Source organism: Pogoniulus pusillus, chromosome 21 (assembly GCF_015220805.1).
Source record: "Pogoniulus pusillus isolate bPogPus1 chromosome 21, bPogPus1.pri, whole genome shotgun sequence".
Taxonomy (NCBI): Eukaryota; Metazoa; Chordata; class Aves; order Piciformes; family Lybiidae; genus Pogoniulus; species Pogoniulus pusillus.
Genome location: NC_087284.1, coordinates 1254071 through 1271076, shown reverse-complemented (window position 1 = coordinate 1271076; position 17006 = coordinate 1254071). Strand labels below are relative to the sequence as shown.

The window sequence follows — 17006 nt, the reverse complement described above, 5'->3', positions numbered from 1 at the left end:
TGCTAAAGCACAAATAAATACTTAACCTCAGTCACAGGTACATATGCCTTTTTTTAATGCTAAGGATTTTGTTGTGGATGCTTGTCCATGGCCACTCAAAATGGTTAAAATATACCTAACATTGAGTTGCAAGTTCCTTGAGTCCCTTCCAACCCCTGATATCCTGATATCCTGAGCTGTGGCCCCCAGCAGCTGGGCTGAGGCTGGCACATACCACATGCATGTCATCAGGGGAGGCTCAGATGACATGAGACATAAGATGACATGCCACTGCAATCACTAGCAGCAAACTGAGGGCAAGCAACAGTTCCAGGTTTTCACTGTCAGTTGCTAATGATGTTCTTTTGCCTATTGTGTTTCTATCAGGTGAGTGGCCCATAATTACTGTGCAAATTGCACATTACCTCTGACAGTGCTAAATGCATGCACTTAACTGGGAGGCTGCATCCACTCAGGTAGAAGGCTGGGAAATGCTGATGCTCTTCCTGAGGACATGCTGGGATCACAGTAATGGCCTAGTCTTGGAGATAGACTCCAATGTATTTTAGCATACCTTAGCATCATAGAATACAGAATCAGTCAGGGTTGGAAGGGACCACAAGGATCAGCCAGTTCCAACCCCTCTGCCATGCCCAGGGACACCCTACCCTAGAGCAGGCTGCACACAGCCTCAGCCAGCCTGGCCTCAAACACCTCCAGCCATGGGGCCTCAACCACCTCCCTGGGCAACCCAGTCCAGCCTCTCACCACTTTCATGCTCAACAACTTCCTCCTCACCTCCACTCTGACTCTCCCCACCTCCAGCTTTGCTCCATTTCCCCCAGTCCTGTCACTCCCTCAGAGCCTGAAAAGTCCCTCCCCAGCTTTTTTGTAGGTCCCCTTCAGATGCTGGAAGGCCACAAGAAGGTCCCCTGGGAGCCTCCTCTTCTGCAGCCTACACAGCCCCAACTCTTTCAGTCTGTGCTCGCAGCAGAGCTGCTGCAGCCTCTGAGCATCCTCCTGGCCCTGCTCTGGACACACTCCAGCATCTCCACATCCCTCTTGTCCCAGGGACTCCAGAGCTGGATGCAGTACTCCATGTGGGGTCTTAGGCAAGAGTAAAACTTGATCTGAATTCAAAGCTCAGGAGCTCATTCATGTTGTTAGCACAAACCTTCGATGCCTGTCAGCACAGAGAAGGCATCCACAGCTCCCTGCAGGTGGGGATGTGCCTACAATTGTGTCCTTTGTTTTTTTGAGATAGTTGTCAATAATTTGTGTGTTGCTTTTTGTTAGCTAACACTCACTAGGCATGATGGCACTCTGCTTAAAATGGAATCAACCTAGAGCATTAAAATCATCATGTTGTTGTTAAATAATTGTGATTTGAGAGACACTGATGTGGTCATTAAAGCTTGAGTGTTCAGGTCAGCCATTTGGAGACCTGCTTGTAATGTGAAATGAACATCACAGATTGGCCTCAATATAGGGGTTTTTATCATCTATTTATTTTTGGCTTCATGTTGGCTGCAGTAATCCTTTGCAGGAGCAAAAGAAGAGTAATGTAGAGTTCTGTGAAAGGGGAGATGGGTTTCAACCTGCTGGGCTCCTACTCTGAAGACTGGAAAGTCATTTTTTTCAGATCTCACAGTATTATTTAGATGTTGCAGTAGTTTATGTTGGTAATCAATCTCAAACACTGACTAAAACTTGGAGCCAAGGGTAAAGGTGTTTCCAGGATGCTCAAGAGTGTTCAAGAGTAGGACCTACCATGAAAAGATAATTTCTCTCTGCTTTAAGTGGGTATAGCCCATGCAGTGCTACAGGCTGGGGACAGAGTGGATGAGAGCAGCCAGGCAGAGAGGGAATTGGGGGTGCTGGTAGATAGTAGCTGAAGATGAGGCAGCAGTGTGCCCAGGTGGGCAGCAGAGCCAATGGTATCCTGGCCTGCATCAGGAGCAGTGTGGCCAGTAGGACAAGGGAGGTTATTCTGCTCCTATGCTCAGCACTGCTCAGGCCACACCTTGAGTGCTGTGTCCAGTTCTGGGTCCCTCAATTTAGGAGAGATGTTGAGGTGCTGGAATGTGTCCAGAGCAGGGCAACAAGGCTGGTGAGGGGCCTGGAGCACAGCCCTGTGTGGAGACGCTGAGGGAGCTGGGGGTGTGCAGCCTGCAGAAGAGGAGGCTCAGGGCAGAGCTCATTACTGTCTGCAGCTCCCTGAAGGGAGGCTGTAGCCAGGTGGGGTTGGGCTCTTCTGCCAGGCACCCACAGTATCACAGTATTATCAGGGTTGGAAGAGACCTCACAGATCATCAAGTCCAACCCTTTACCACAGAGCTCAAGGCCAGACCATGGCACCAAGTGCCACGTCCAATCCTGCCTTGAACAGCTCCAGGGACGGCGACTCCACCACCTCCCAGGGCAGCCCATTCCAGTGTCCAATGACTCTCTCAGTGAAGAACTTTCTCCTCACCTCCAGCCTAAATCTCCCCTGGCACAGCCTGAGGCTGTGTCCTCTTGTTCTGTTGCTGGCCACCTGAGAGAAGAGAGCAACCTCCTCCTGGCCACAACCTCCCCTCAGGTAGTTGTAGACAGCAATGAGGTCTCCCCTGAGCCTCCTCTTCTCCAGGCTAACCAATCCCAGCTCTCTCAGCCTCTCCTCGCAGGGCTGTGCTCAAGGCCTCTCCCCAGCCTCGTCGCCCTTCTCTGGACACGCTCAAGCATCTCAATGTCCCTCCTAAACTGGGGGGCCCAGAACTGAACACAGTACTCAAGGTGTGGTCTAACCAGTGCAGAGTACAGGGGCAGAATGACCTCCCTGCTCCTGCTGACCACACCATTCCTGATGCAGGCCAGGATGCCACTGGCTCTCTTGGCCACCTGGGCACACTGCTGGCTCATATTCAGGCAGGTATCAATCAGTACCCCCAGATCCCTCTCTGTCTGGCTGCTCTCCAGCCACTCCGACCCCAGCCTGTATCTCTGCATGGGGTTGTTGTTGCCAAAGTGCAGCACCCTGCACTTGGAGCTATTGAACCCCATCCCCTTGGGCTCTGCCCATCTGTCCAGGCGGTCAAGGTCCCGCTGCAGAGCCCTTCTGCCCTCCAACCCAGCCACATCTGCCCCCAGCTTGGTGTCATCTGCAAACTTGCTGATGACTGACTCCATGCCCTCATCCAGATCATCTATGAAGATGTTAAAGAGGATGGGGCCCAGCACAGATCCCTGAGGGACACCACTAGTGACAGCTGCCAGCTGGATGTGGCACCATTCACCACCACTCTCTGGGCTCATCCCCTCCAGCCAGTTCCTAACCCAGCACAGAGTGTTGCCATCCAAGCCATGGGCTGACAGCTTAGCCAGCAGTTTGCTGTGGGGGACAGTGTCAAAGGCCTTGCTGAAGTCCAGATAGACCACATCCACAGGCCTCCCCACATCCACCAAGCAGTCACTTGATCATAGAAGGAGATCAGGTTGGAGAGGCAGGATCTGCCCTTCCTAAACCCATGCTGGCTGGACCTGAGCCCTTTGCCATCCCTCAGGTGTGCTCTTATCACCCCCAAGATAACCTGCTCCATCAGTTTCCCTGGCACTGAGGTCAGGCTGACAGGTCTGTAGTTCCCAGGTTCCTCCATCCCACCCTTCTTGTGGATGGGGACCACGTTGGCAGTTTCCAGTCTCCTGGGACCTCTCTGGTGAGCCAGGACTGCTGGAAAATGATGGAGAGCAGCTTGGCCAGCTCAGCTGCCAGCTCTCTCAGCACCCTGGGATGGATCCCATCTGGTCCCATGGACTTGTGGGTGTCCAGATGGCTCAGCAGGTCCTGAACTAATTCCTCATGGATTTCCAGTGCAACACACTGCTCCCCGACCCCATCCCCCAGTTCAAGAGGCCACTTGCCCTGAACTCCTCCCTCCTTATTGTTGAAAACTGAGGTGAAGAAGGCATTCAGGACCTCAACGCAGCAACAGAAGAAGAGGACACAGTCCCAAGTTGTGCCAGGGCAGGCTCAGGCTGGATGTTAGGAGGAAGTTGTTGGCAGAGAGAGTGATTGGCATTGGAATGGGCTGCCCAGGGAGGTGGTGGAGTTGCTGCACCTGTAGGTGTTGAAGCCAAGCCTGGCTGGGGCACTGAGTGCCATGATCTAGTTCACTGGCTAGGGCTGGATGCTAGGTTGGACTGGATGAGCTTGGAGGCCTTTTCCAACCTGGCTGATTCTATGATTCTATATCAATTTTCTCATGCAGTATTTCTAGCAAGTTTAGTTCTCTGTAGGGGATGGTTTAAGTGTTACTGCTTTCTTTAAACATTACTCCTTTCACATTATTGACACTCCAGACCTTCACCTCTCCCGATGTATTCTCACTCTGACTCCCCTCTGTATTTCTCTTAACCTTGTTTCTCTGTGGTTTCCTGTGTCTAAGTCACCGTACTCGAGGTTGTATTTTCTCCTTAGTTCTCTGGAGTTTTCTTATCATTTCTCCTTTTTCTTACAAATGATTGAATCTCATCTTGTATGTCTTTGAAACGTGGGAGTAAGAGTTGGGTTGTGCTTCACGGACACTTGCACCTGGAGCAGCTGGATATATGGCACTGAATTTAAATGCATGATCGTCCTTGTGGCAGCAGTTTGGTGGTAAATCCCTTGCCCCAGAAGTTCAGACGTGTGGCATTTCAGTGAAAGAGTCAAAGAAGAGTAGTTCCAATCCTCCCTCACAATGAGAAGTTTCTGCCCTCTGTGTTCTCCCTGTTGACATTCTGCTGCTTTTCTCTTGTAGCAGGAGAGCAGACTTGTGCTGGCTCTAGCAGGTAGTTTTCATTCTCAGTGGAGATTCACCTCAGAGTCCTCCCTGCTTTTCTTGTCCAAACCCAAATAAAATAAAACTACAGAGAAAGCCTAAGTCACAGCACAAACCCAGGTCTTTTCTGAGAGACTGCTTTAATTTGTTTGACACACAGTGAAAACTGACACATGGCAGTAATTAATTCTATATGCAGTTGTCTTGCAGATCTGCAGCACTGTGTGTACCCATGGGCCCACCTGAGTAACCCAGCAAAGCCTTTCAGACTGCTTCCTGAAGCCTGTTGACAGACTCAGACCTGTGTGCAGGCCTTCTTGCTTTGCTGCTCAGGTTTTTACTCAGTTTTATTAATGTGTAAACTCATTCAGGTAGCATAAGAGTCATCTAAAATTGGAATGGTGTAGTCAGAGATAGGGAAGCCTGGCACTTGCCATTCACAGCAAGAGAGCTTTTCTTCATTCTTTTAAACTTGTTTTTGTTGTGAGGGGTTTTTAATTGGTGGGGGTGATGGGTTTGGGTGGTTTTGTTTTGCTTTGTTTTGTTTTCCTCCCAACTGTTGATAGTGGAAACCCAGGCAATCCACCTAAATTCTAAGAGATTATCACTGTTGCTTCTCTGACATATACTTCTTCCTAGTGAGCACTGTGCTGGTAGGCTTGATGAGGCAAACATGGGCTTATCCATCTTGGCTTGCCCAAACATGGGCTTATCCATCTTGGCTTGCCCAAACATGTTCCCCTGCTCCTCCTGTGCTGGGGGAGGCAACCATGGGAGGGGAGGGCGAAAGCCCTGGCTTCACCTATATGGTGAGGCCTGGCACAGTGCCATTCTGATTGGCTCATCTATGTCCAATGCCCCATTAGTCTCGGGCTGGATATTGATAAAAGGGATAAGCAGGTAGCACAGAGCTGCTGCTGCCTTGCTTTGCATCCTGACTTTGCCTGGAGAGCTTACCAGGAACAGGCTCCAAAAGCCTGCATGCAGTTGGCTTGCATAGCCCCCAGAGTGACAGTGTGCTGAGAATACACATCACAAGACATCCTGCCTGCCCCTGATTGATCTGCACACTTTAGTCCTGCTAAGACTAGAAGTCCTGGAGATACACAGATCATCCAGAGGAGCCAAGAGACAAGGTCAGAGATTGTCTGCCTCCTTTCCCCAGAAGCCTGGGAAAAACCAAGTCTCAGCAGCTAACAAGACAGAGTTCCACGTGCCTTTGGGTACTGTCTGATTTATAATGTTGTGAGTAAATACTTAAAAGCCTCTTCCAGTAAATGTTTGCATTTGCCACTTTAGGAAATAGGTGCTCAGGTTTTGCCTGTGCCTGCATGTATGCATTTCCAACCTCTGCATTTTCTTTGAACCTATGAATAAGTTTCCTGTGAGTTTTGATGTTAATAAACAGTTTTCATAGTTATTAACAGGCATTGCCTGGATAGCAAAATTGATACAGATTATTAATTGTGCATTATCTCTCCCAAGCACATAAACCAATGCTTTATTCATTGTTGCAGGGGCAAGGATTAAGTCTTGATTTTTTAAGTACTAGCTAGTGGAACCAGGGAATATTGCTAATTCTGTCCCATGCAGAGACTTTAGAAATGAATGGCAGGAAATGTTTCAAATGTCACTTAATTAGATCTGCACCATGTACCCTGCTAGTGTAATCAAATGTGGAGTTAACCTTTCTGTGTTTTGGTAAGGAAAGGAGCTCCAGCTTGAAACTGTGCTTTAAAAAAGAGAGACACGAATGGGAACGTGGAGGTCATTCGGGCAGCAGCAAGTGAAGCAGGGCAACTGCCATTTATGCCTAGCCAGATTGTCATGAGCCTTTGCCAGCTCAAAAGTGTGATGCTACATAGATTGCTATATCCCAGGGACTAATCAATGGATGTGATGGAAGAGGAAGGGATGATGGTGATATGCTGTCTACAAGGTCAGATGACATGTGGGACTGAACCAAGCAATATCCAGCCTGTTCTGTCTTTTTCTTTGATTACTGTGAATTTTCCCATAAAAGGTGAGAGAAAAGTTAATACTTTGAAGAATATAAAGACCAATTATTATTGTCTATAAATAGTCCCTTTCCCTGTGTAGTTGAAACAGTTGAATGCCAAGTGACATTTCACAGGATCACAGAGCAGTAGGGGTTGGCAGGCACCCACCCTGCTTGCACAAGTATGCCTAGGTCAGGTACCACAGGAATGTGGCCACATTGGTTTGGAAAGTTCCTGGAGCAGGATGCTCTGCAACCTCTCTGAGCAGTCTCTTCCAGGCCTTCATACCCTCAAAGTTTAAAAGTTTTTCTTCAAGTGAAATGTCCTGTGGTTTATTTTGTACCTGATGCCCTTCTCCTGTCACTTGTGACTTATGGAAAAACTGAGCCCTCCCAACACACAGAGTTACCAGGTCAGGCATGTCCAATCAGCGCTGGGTGACAAGGGCAGGTCCTCTCCAAAGCCCTTGCACAACTTCACCTGGTTCAGGTAGAATACCTATGCTACAAAATCAGACATAGTCAGTACAGGGGTAGGGTTACTACAATTAGCTCTTGGAGTAGGAGGAGTTATTACAGTCAATTCCTAGAACTCATTTCCATCCTGTCCCACCTCTTCACGCATGCTCACTGCCACCTGGTGGTTGTCTTTTGGGGTCTTTGGGAGGAAGGCTGATGTCTTCCTCAGTCTAACCTCTCTACCTTTTGTCCACCTAGCATCAGTTGTGAGTCACATTCTTGGCTGGAGTCTCCAGTGTTCTCATCTTTGACTACAGTATTCTTCTTCTCCAGAAGAGTGTTTCAAGACCCTCTCAAGCTTAACCCCTCTCCTCTGTGTTATCTGACTGATGATGCTTAATATCAGTGCTCACATAGTTCATGATTTAACTAGGTTGCTACACTCTATGTTCTCTCGCCCTTGTCCCATATCACTTGCTACCATAGAGAAGAGCCCAGCCTCATCCTCATCACCTCCACCATTTCAATATTTATATACACTGATAAGATCCCCTCTCAGTCTTCTCTTTTCTGGCTAAGGAGACTGAGGTCTCTCTTTCATTGCAAGATAAATGCTGCTGTAGTTCCCTAGTAATTTTCATGGCCCTCTGACGGGCTCTGTCCAGTAGTTACCTGCTTCTCTTGAACTGAGGAGCCTGGCACTGGGCAGAATACTCCAGGCATGGCCTAATTGGGGCACAGTAGAGAAGTAGAAGAATGTCTAATCTTTGAAAATAGAGAATCCCTTTTGAAGGTGTGCTGGTTTGAGGCTGATTGGAGTATTTTCATGAGAGAAGTTAGATCATTGGTTGTAAAAGAATGATAATGATAGAGTCTGTATCATTCATTGGTTTGCTAAAAGGGGCAAAAAGCCAAAATGTAAACAATTTGTCCTTCTGCCATCTTTGCTCCTAAGCATTGGATCTATTCATTTGTCCTTTGCTTTGCTCTAATATCTTCCTCTAAGAGCTAATAAGTTAGCTTTGCTGATTGTTTTGTCTGTCTGGGGGGGAGAGAGAGAGAGGCTTTGAGCCCCTTCTGGAAGTTTTTTTGGGAGGGAGTTTGGATTTCTGCATTGTTTCTAATGTGTGTAATTGTAAATACTTGTAAGTGTATTGTATACATACGTGTGTGAAGTTTGCTTTGCTGTAAGCAGAGCTTTATCTTACTTCCAGCCTGCTTGAGCCAGGCTGGTAAATTTCAAATAGTGTGAGGGTGAAGTTCCTAGCCCAGCACATTCTTTATTTGGTGCCCAACACGGGGCCAGCCCAAGTTGATTTCTTGGTAATGAATTTCAGAAGTTAAGGTGAAGCCAACGTTTCCTCTACCCAGCCATACTGTGGATGTTTTACAAATGGATGATTTGGGGGTTTGTTGTCAGAAAATCAGCTGGGTTTTGATAAATCTGATATTGAAAAGACCGAAATTCATGTTTGTAAAGTTTGGTTGGTTTATAGAAGTGCCACTGTTGTTAATGTTTCATAGGATTTTGAGTTGGTTCTCCCTGTGAGTGCAGGAGAGTTTGTGGTCCTGCACCTGGGTCGGTGCAATCCCAGGCACAGATACAGGCTGGGTGGCGAATCATAGAATCATAGAGTCATAGAATCAACCAGGTTGGAAGAGACCTCCAAGATCATCCAGTCCAACCTATCACCCAGACCTATCCAGTCAACCAGATCATGGCACTAAGTGCCTCATCCAGTCTTTTCTTGAAGACCCCCAGGGATGGTGCCTCCACCACCTCCCTGAGCAGCCCATTCCAATGCCAATCACTCTCTCTGGCAAGAACTTCCCCCTAACATCCAGCCTAGACCTACCCCAGCACAACTGGAGACTGTGTCCCCTTGTTCTATTGCTGGCTGCCTGGGAGAAGAGGCCACCCCCCACCTGGCTACAGTGTCCCTTCAGGTAGTTGTAGACAGTAATAAGAGTGGCCGAGAGCAGCCCTGAGGAAAAGGACCTGGGAGTCTGGGATGATGAAAAGCCCAACATGAACCAACACTGTGCACATGCAGCCCAGACAGCAACCGTGTCCTGGGCTGCAGCAGGAGCAGTGTGGGCAGCAGGGCAAGGGAGGGGATTCTCTCCCTTTACTCTGCTCTCATCAGACCCCACCTGGAGTCCTGTGTGCAGTTCTAGAGCCCCCAACACAAGCAGGACATGGAAGTGTTGGAGCCAGTCCAGAGGAGGGCCATGAAGATGCTCAGAAAGCTGCAGCAGCTCTGCTATGAGGACAGGCTGAGAGAGTTGGGGCTCTGCAGCCTGAAGAAGTATTCGAGGAGACCTTATAGTGGCCTTCCAGTATCTGATGGGAGCTACAGGAAGGCTGGGGAGGGACTATTGACAAGGTCTTGTAATGACAGGATGAGGAGGAATGGGTTTGAATTGGCAGAAGGGAGATTTAAACTAGATATTAGGAGGATGTTCTTTGCAGTGAGGGTGGTGAGACACTGGCACAGGCTGCCCAGGGAGGTTGTGAGTGTCTCCTCCCTGGAGGTGTTTAAGGCCAGGTTGGATGAGGCCTTGAGCAACCTGCTCTAGTGGGAGGTGTCCCTGCCTATGGCAGGGGGTTGGAGCTGGATGATCCTTGAGGTCCCTTCCAACCTAAACCTTTCTATGATTCTATGACCTGGAAGGTCAGGCTTTTAAAAATGCTCCTACTGTATGCCTTTATGTTTTGTGGCTGACCTTTGCAACTGTAATCACTGGGCTATTTGTAGCTTGGTATGCAGAAAAATCATGTAATGCCACTTGAAGGAGACATTTCTGCAGTCCCAGCAGACGTCAGAAGAGCAGAACTGGTGAGATAAGATTGGATGCTCAAGGTCAGGAACAGCAGAAACCGTTCCTAAGAGCAGCTGGTAACATCCCGCGGTGGGGAGAGAGCGGAGAGTCAGCCATGAAAGAGGCTGAGTTGGCCGTTACTAACGAGGCATGGACACTTCTGCTGGAATGAAAACAAGTCCAGCAGACCCAGGGAAGTGTGCCAGGAGCTCACTCACTCCCGATAAGAGGGCAGGCAGCCAAGCAGTGGCTTCTGACTCAGCCAGCTCAGCTGCGACTGTGGCTAAGGCTACTGCTATCCCAGTCTCTGCTCTTGCTAAAATTGCTCCTATTCCACTTCCCAGGAAAATGAAGCAGAAAACAGACAAATCTGTGCTAGATGATTCCCTAGAGGACACTTCTAAAGCTTTTCTAGATCCAGCAAATGCAAAAGATAAGATTTGGAGAGACAGTGATTCTGAGGAGGAAGAGAGTGCAGTAGAAGGTGCATCTAGCAGACACAGGATGAGACACAGGACCAGGAGAAAATTAGCCTTAGGGACATTGCTACAGTATTGAAGCCACAGTATAGTAATAATGGCAATGGGAAAGGATATCTGAATGTACATGTTAAGAAAGATTAAGGCTCTGAGGAGTTTAGGAATGTCCTTAGGAGACTTTTCTTTCCAGGCCAGGGAGAAGATGCAGATGATGAAGATGATATCCAGAGTTCTAGAGAGCCCAGGAAGGAGATAAGACAGAAAAGAATACCAGAAGGAATCAGGAGAACCAATTCTGAGCTGGCTAAGGAGATGCCATGATACAGATGCCAGTGTTCTTGAGGTAGGAGACAAGTCTGCAAAACAAATTGGGTCACTTACAAAAGAAAGTGGACTTGACAAATACATTCTTGGTTAAGGATACCCTGTGGACATGCCTCTCCTTGGCTGTGCTACTGAGTTACCCTTCCAGAGGTGATTTTCCATGGGTGCTTAGGAAGTGGATTAGAATTGAGCAAGGAATTAAGCTTCTGAGGGAGTTTGCTTTGAAGGAGATCACAGTCCTGATGGAATTCCTGTCTTTCAAAGAAGATATTAAACTTGCTTCTCCATCTGATGCTAGTATCTTGGCAACCAGATTTGTGGGAAAGAACAGAGATGGAAGGCTGCCTACTGTTGGTGAATTTACTAACCAAATGAGGCAGGTGGAGGACAGTTTGTTGCACACTCCTGTAGTTTCTTCCATAAAACTCTGGCTACAGAGATAAAAGATGGTATCAAAGCTGGTATGAAAGAGCTGAAAGAGGATATTAATCCCTCCATATCCAAGTTGGTGAAGGAAAAAGATAGCATTCCCTCACCTTCTGAATGGATACTTGTCTCTGCCATCAGAAGCAGATGTTCTGTTTCTGTTCTACCAGTGGTAGAATAAAGCCTTTAAAGGCTTCTGCTTCCTGAAAAGATGCTGCTTGCAAAACAAATCGTTGCCTGCCATTGCTGCTTTAAGCCAAATTCAAGTATAGAAGTCTGCTTTCACCTGGAATGAGTTGGTTTCCTTTCCTCTCTCAGGGAATTATTTTCACAAAAGTAAAAGCAAATGAAAGCTCAGAATAATAAGGAACAGGTTTGCTTTAGACTGAGAAGCCTTCTCTTGACCAAAGTGCTGCTGTTGTAAGAAAATAGGCACCTGTACATTGTTACCTCACCCTTTGAGGAGAGGCTGAGGGAGCTGGGGGTGTGCAGCCTGCAGAAGAGGAGGCTCAGGGCAGAGCTCATTGCTGTCTGCAGCTACCTGAAGGGAGGCTGTAGCCAGGTGGGGTTGGGCTCTGCTGCCAGGCACCCAGCAACAGAACAAGGGGACAGAGTTTCAAGTTGTGTCAGGGCAGGTCTAGGCTGGATGTTAGGAGGAAGTTCTTGACAGTTCTTGTTCACTGCTCCCTGGAATAGGACAAGGAGCAGTGAGTGTAAGTTGCAGCACAGGAGGTTCCACCTCAACACAAGGGAGAGCTTCTTGACTGTAAGGGTCACAAAGCATTGGAACAGGCTCCTCAGAGAGGCTGTGAGGTCTCCTTCTATGGAGACCTTCAGGACCTGTCTGGATGTGCTCCTGTATGATCTGTGTTAGATAATATTGTCCTGCTCTGGCAGGGGGGTTGGATGAGGTTGGAGGTTTCATCCAACCTGGTTGATTCTATGATTTTATGATTCTATGAAAAAAAAAACCCCACACAGAATCACACACCTGAAAAGAGAAGAAAGAGCCACAGGACTTGCTGGGTACGTAGCTGTCTCTGTATATTAGTCGAGTGATAGATGGATTTGCTGGGATGCAACACTGGGAACCACATAGCAGGTTATGGATGAAGAGTATTTCATAGAGTAGACATCAAGATCTCTTATCAAGTCTGTTTTCACTGTTCCATCATAGAAATACTTCATCCTGGAGGTGTTCAAGAAGAGACTGGCTGAGGCACTTGGTGCCGTGGTCTGGTTGATTGGCCAGGGCTGGGTGCTAGGTTGGAGTGGATGAGCTTGGAGGTCTCTTCCAACCTGGTTGATTCTATGATTCTAGGTGTCTGTCTGTCTGTCTGTCTCATAAGCCTGACTCTCTTTGATCCTCTTCTTGTTGGAAAAACGTGGCCAGCTGTGGGAATCTCTCTGTCTTTCCGGGCTGCACACCTAGCTGTTATGATCTGAAGGGTAATTTGACAAATGTGACTCTTTCTTGTCACAGAAAGACAGATAGAAGTGAAGGCCATGCCAGCACCTGGTTTTCTGTCTGATCGTTTCAGAGGAGCTGGCTCTGAGTTTGAATAGGAGGTTGGCAGTGCTGATGCTTTTGAGTTTCTCGTGGTGGCCTACAGCCTGTAGGCAAAAAGCAAGGGTCCAAGGTTATGGAAATACCAGCTCAGCCTGCTGGACACTATTGCTCTGTCAGTGGGAAGTCCCCGAAGGGGCAGAGTGCCTTTTCTTTCAGAAAGGAAAAGAATGAGCAGTGTTAATTACCTCCGGGGGGTGCACTAGGAGAGTGTCCTGTTCCCTGGGCTCTGCCGTGGGTCTGCTTCACAGCCAGCGGTGCAGCTTCTCATGCTGACAGGGGGTAAGAGAGGAGCACGACAGCATCGCTTCTCGTGTCTGACATGGCTGCTCGAAATGCAGTCATTAATAGGTTGATGAAGTCAGCTGTCTCAGACTGCCTGGCCTCTTTTGTCTGTTCTAACCTTGAGTTCTGCGAGTGCAGCATGTGCCCGGCCAGTACCTGACCTGGGGAGGGACAGGAGATGTGTTCCACTGCCAGAGACTTGTGGGTTTAAAGTTACTGCCAGCAGCTGCACATCCTTTTTTTGCCAAGTGTCCCAAAGCTGTAATCTGTTTTCTGGAGGTGGCATTTTCAGATAAGCAGCACACAGCAGCCCAAGGAAGACACAAGCTGTAACAGCGACCTGTGCAGCACCTCGCTTTGCGCAGCTTCTGCTGCCCCAGGCGAGCTTTGCCCTGCGCTGCCAACTCCTAACCCGACACATCTGATGCAGCATGACCCCGGGGAGTGGCTGGAGTCTCCCTTTGTTCCTTGGCTTATGCTCCATGAATGTTTCTGATGGTTGCCAGCACTATTAAGAAGTGGGTGCCAGGACTTCTCTAGATGGTTGTTGTAGTGCCTGTGTGTAAGAATATCAGGTGAAGAAGGTTAGGAGCTTGTATTTCTGAGCTGATTCGACAGGATTAGCTTCATTTGTGGAGGAATCTGTGAATGCACATTTTCTCTGTGTAGATTGCTTCATCCCAGTAGTAGATGTCAGAGCTGAGATGACTTGCCTGGATTGCCAGTCCTCATAAGGGGTAACAGACCAGCTCAAGTGTTTGCCATCTGTGTTGCTGTCTTGTTGCCACTGCTGTTGCCAGACTTGATACGTGAAGTAATTATTGATTCTTCAGCTCTAGTGACAGACTCCTTTTTGGGCTGCCCTTACTTTATTTACTCTTTGCTACGCACAAGCAGGGTGAGCATTGTCTGTGCTGCCTGCCAAGGATGAGGTTATGTTCTGTGAAGAGACCAAGCAGAAGAATGCCTGCCGCTGTTCCTCGGAGCCATACCAAGACTGTGCACGCACCAGCGAAAGCAACCTGCTTTGTTGTGTCATAACAATGGCTTGTCAGGACGTTACCCGAGGCTGACACGGTGACTGTTCCTCTTTAGTACCAAGACTAACAGATGGCATCTGTTAGGACATTGATAGTTATGTACAAAGCTGCCAGCACTCTAAGAGCTGGTGCCTCTCTTAATTAAGATGATAATATGCTGCCTTGTTTGGAGACATTCTGCTTGTGGTGATGTTGGTGAGTTATGAGAAGGAAATGAATAATAACAAGTGCCAGATGGAGGTATCTTTCAAAAGGGAATATTTTGTGTAGGACGGCAGTAGAAAGTTGTCAGACTGGGTCTGAAAAGAACTTCATTGTTCTGTAAGTTCTCCCTTAAAAAGTCACTCTTTACCCTGCCAGGCACTGTAGCTGCACAGGCCAGCACGTTTTGCAGTCAGAGTAGTTGCAGTGTGCCTCCAAGCTTACAACGTGGAGTGGAATCTCCTCCTCCAGTGCTTTTGTGGCAGGCCATAAGCAGTACAGGGAAGGAGACGATTTAGAACAACAACAGTTGTGCCAAATCTGCACATTCTGCCTTTGAGATCAATTAGAGATTAGCAACACTACTTTCAAAGTTTCCCCCCCAAAAAGTGTTCAGGTTTGGGGAAGTGTTACTTGGCTGTTTTCCTTTGGTTGAGGGTGACTGTTGGGAGTAAGGAATGCTTCTGCTAAAATTAAAAGTTGCCATCTTTCACCCAAGTCACTGAGTTATAAATGCACTCAATCCTCAAATGCTAGACCTGTTCCGTAACGTGGAATCGTAGAGTCCTAGAGTCAGTCAGGGTTGGAAGGGACCGCAAAGAGCAGCCAGTTCCAACCCCCCTGCCGTGCCCAGGGACACCCTACCCTAGAGCAGGCTGCACACAGCCTCAGCCAGCCTGGCCTTAAGCACCTCCAGCCATGGGGCCTCAACCACCTCTCTGGGCAACCCATTCCAGCCTCTCACCACTCTCCTGCTCAACAACTTCCTCCTCACCTCCAGGCTGAACCTATCCACCTCCAGCTTTGATTCAATGGGGGGAATGGCACTCCCTGACAGCCTCAGAAGTCCCTCCCCAGCTTTTTTGTAGGTCCCCTTCAGATGCTGGAAGGCCACAAGAAGGTCACCTGGGAGCCTCCTCTGCTCCAGCCTGCACAGCCCCAACTCTTTCAGTCTGTGCTCACAGCAGAGCTGCTGCAGCCTCTGAGCATCCTCCTGGCCCTGCTCTGGACACACTCCAGCATCTCCAGATCCTTCTTGTAACAGGGGCTCCAGAGCTGGAGCTTCCTGCAAGAGGGAAATAAGATTTAATTTCATTTTGTAGTGTATAGTCAAAAGAGAAATGGAGAGAGAAAAATCAGAAGCAAAGCTTTAAGGTTGGATATTTGATTTTTTCCATAATGGCATTCCCCCAGCACAGACGTCCCTGGTTCGATAGCATGACCTGCTGTTCAGTGCCCTTTCCTGATGATCTGTGGGCAAGGTAAAGCACGTCATGGAAAGTGACAGTGAAGATTTGGGTTTTCTTTGTCATTGCCCCCAGACTGTGTGAGTGTAAAAAACCAATTAAATTGAGGACTGTGAAGTGTTGCTGTAGCCTTCATTGGACGTGCCAAACGCAGCAGACCAGGAGGACTGCAAGAGCATACCTCCAGCTCCATCCAGGCATGCTACAGTCACTGCCAAATCTGAAATAATAACCTTGGGATGTGCAGTCCAAGATGTCTTCCAAAGGCACAGACATCGTGTGAGGGTTCAGAACTGTGGAAGAATTTCTCACCAGTCGAGGACATAAAGTCATAAACATGGGTAACTGGCGCTGAGAACGTCCTTGGTTCCCAGCGAGGCTAGGAAATCGAGATGTAAACAACTGAGCACCCCACACACAGCTGCAGTGGGCAGAGACTAGATAACCAAGGGGGCTGGAGTGGGTGGTCTGGGAGGCTGACCCTTAGAATGTTGTGATAAGTTAACCTATGCACACCTTACATGTAACTCTGGACCCTCTGACTGTAACCAATCTTAAGCTGAGCACACCTCTTGCTAGAAGTGCATATAAGTCACTGTATCACGGAAATAAAGGGGATTTGACCATCTAACCATATTGGTGAACAAAGAGTCATCTTCCCATAGTGCTCCACCGAACGTGATTCCCAACACAGAACGACAGCAGATGGGTTGCTTTTGTCTTCTTTATTTCCTTTGAGTGTAGATTGGTAGGCAAATAAATGAACTAATGTATTTCAGTACTGGATGGTGAAAAGAATGCTTCAGCTCCAGTTAGGAGACGATCAAGATCAGTTATCATGAGAATAAAACACTGGTTTGAATTACACTTAGAACAGACTGTCTGACTATTTCTGGTATTAATATTCATTGCTATTGCAGAAAAGATTTAACAATAGAAAAATGAGAACATGAGAAAAGAATGTCTAGAGGGAAGGCAGTCAAGGATGGGATCCAATGGCTCTAACTTTGGTAACAGAACCAAGAGTGAATCTTTTGAGACTAGTCACTTAAAATAAACTCTTGATTTACCTTCTGCAAAGAGAGCAGGGATTCTAGGCTTTTAGTAGTAATTCTAAGTAATCTAGCAGTAATTCTAGGCATTTGCTGTGTCCAGTTCTGGGCTCCTCAATTCAAGAGAGATGTTGAGGTGCTGGAAGGTGTCCAGAGAAGGGTGACACAGCTGGTGAGGGGCCTGGCGCACAGCCCTCTGAGGAGAGGCTGAGGGAGCTGGGGGTGTGCAGCCTGCAGCAGAGGAGGCTCAGAGCAGAGCTCATTGCTGTCTACAACTACCTGAAGGGAGGCTGTAGCCAGGTGGGGTTGGGCTCTGCTGCCAGGCC

At 48.1% G+C, this 17006-nt stretch overlaps 1 protein-coding gene across 11 annotated transcripts in view; it reads left to right on the top strand.

Annotated features, from left to right (window-relative positions):
* Positions 1 to 17006, top strand: part of FHOD3 (formin homology 2 domain containing 3) — a 415781-nt gene that overhangs the window by 159510 nt on the left and 239265 nt on the right. The window lies entirely within an intron of this gene.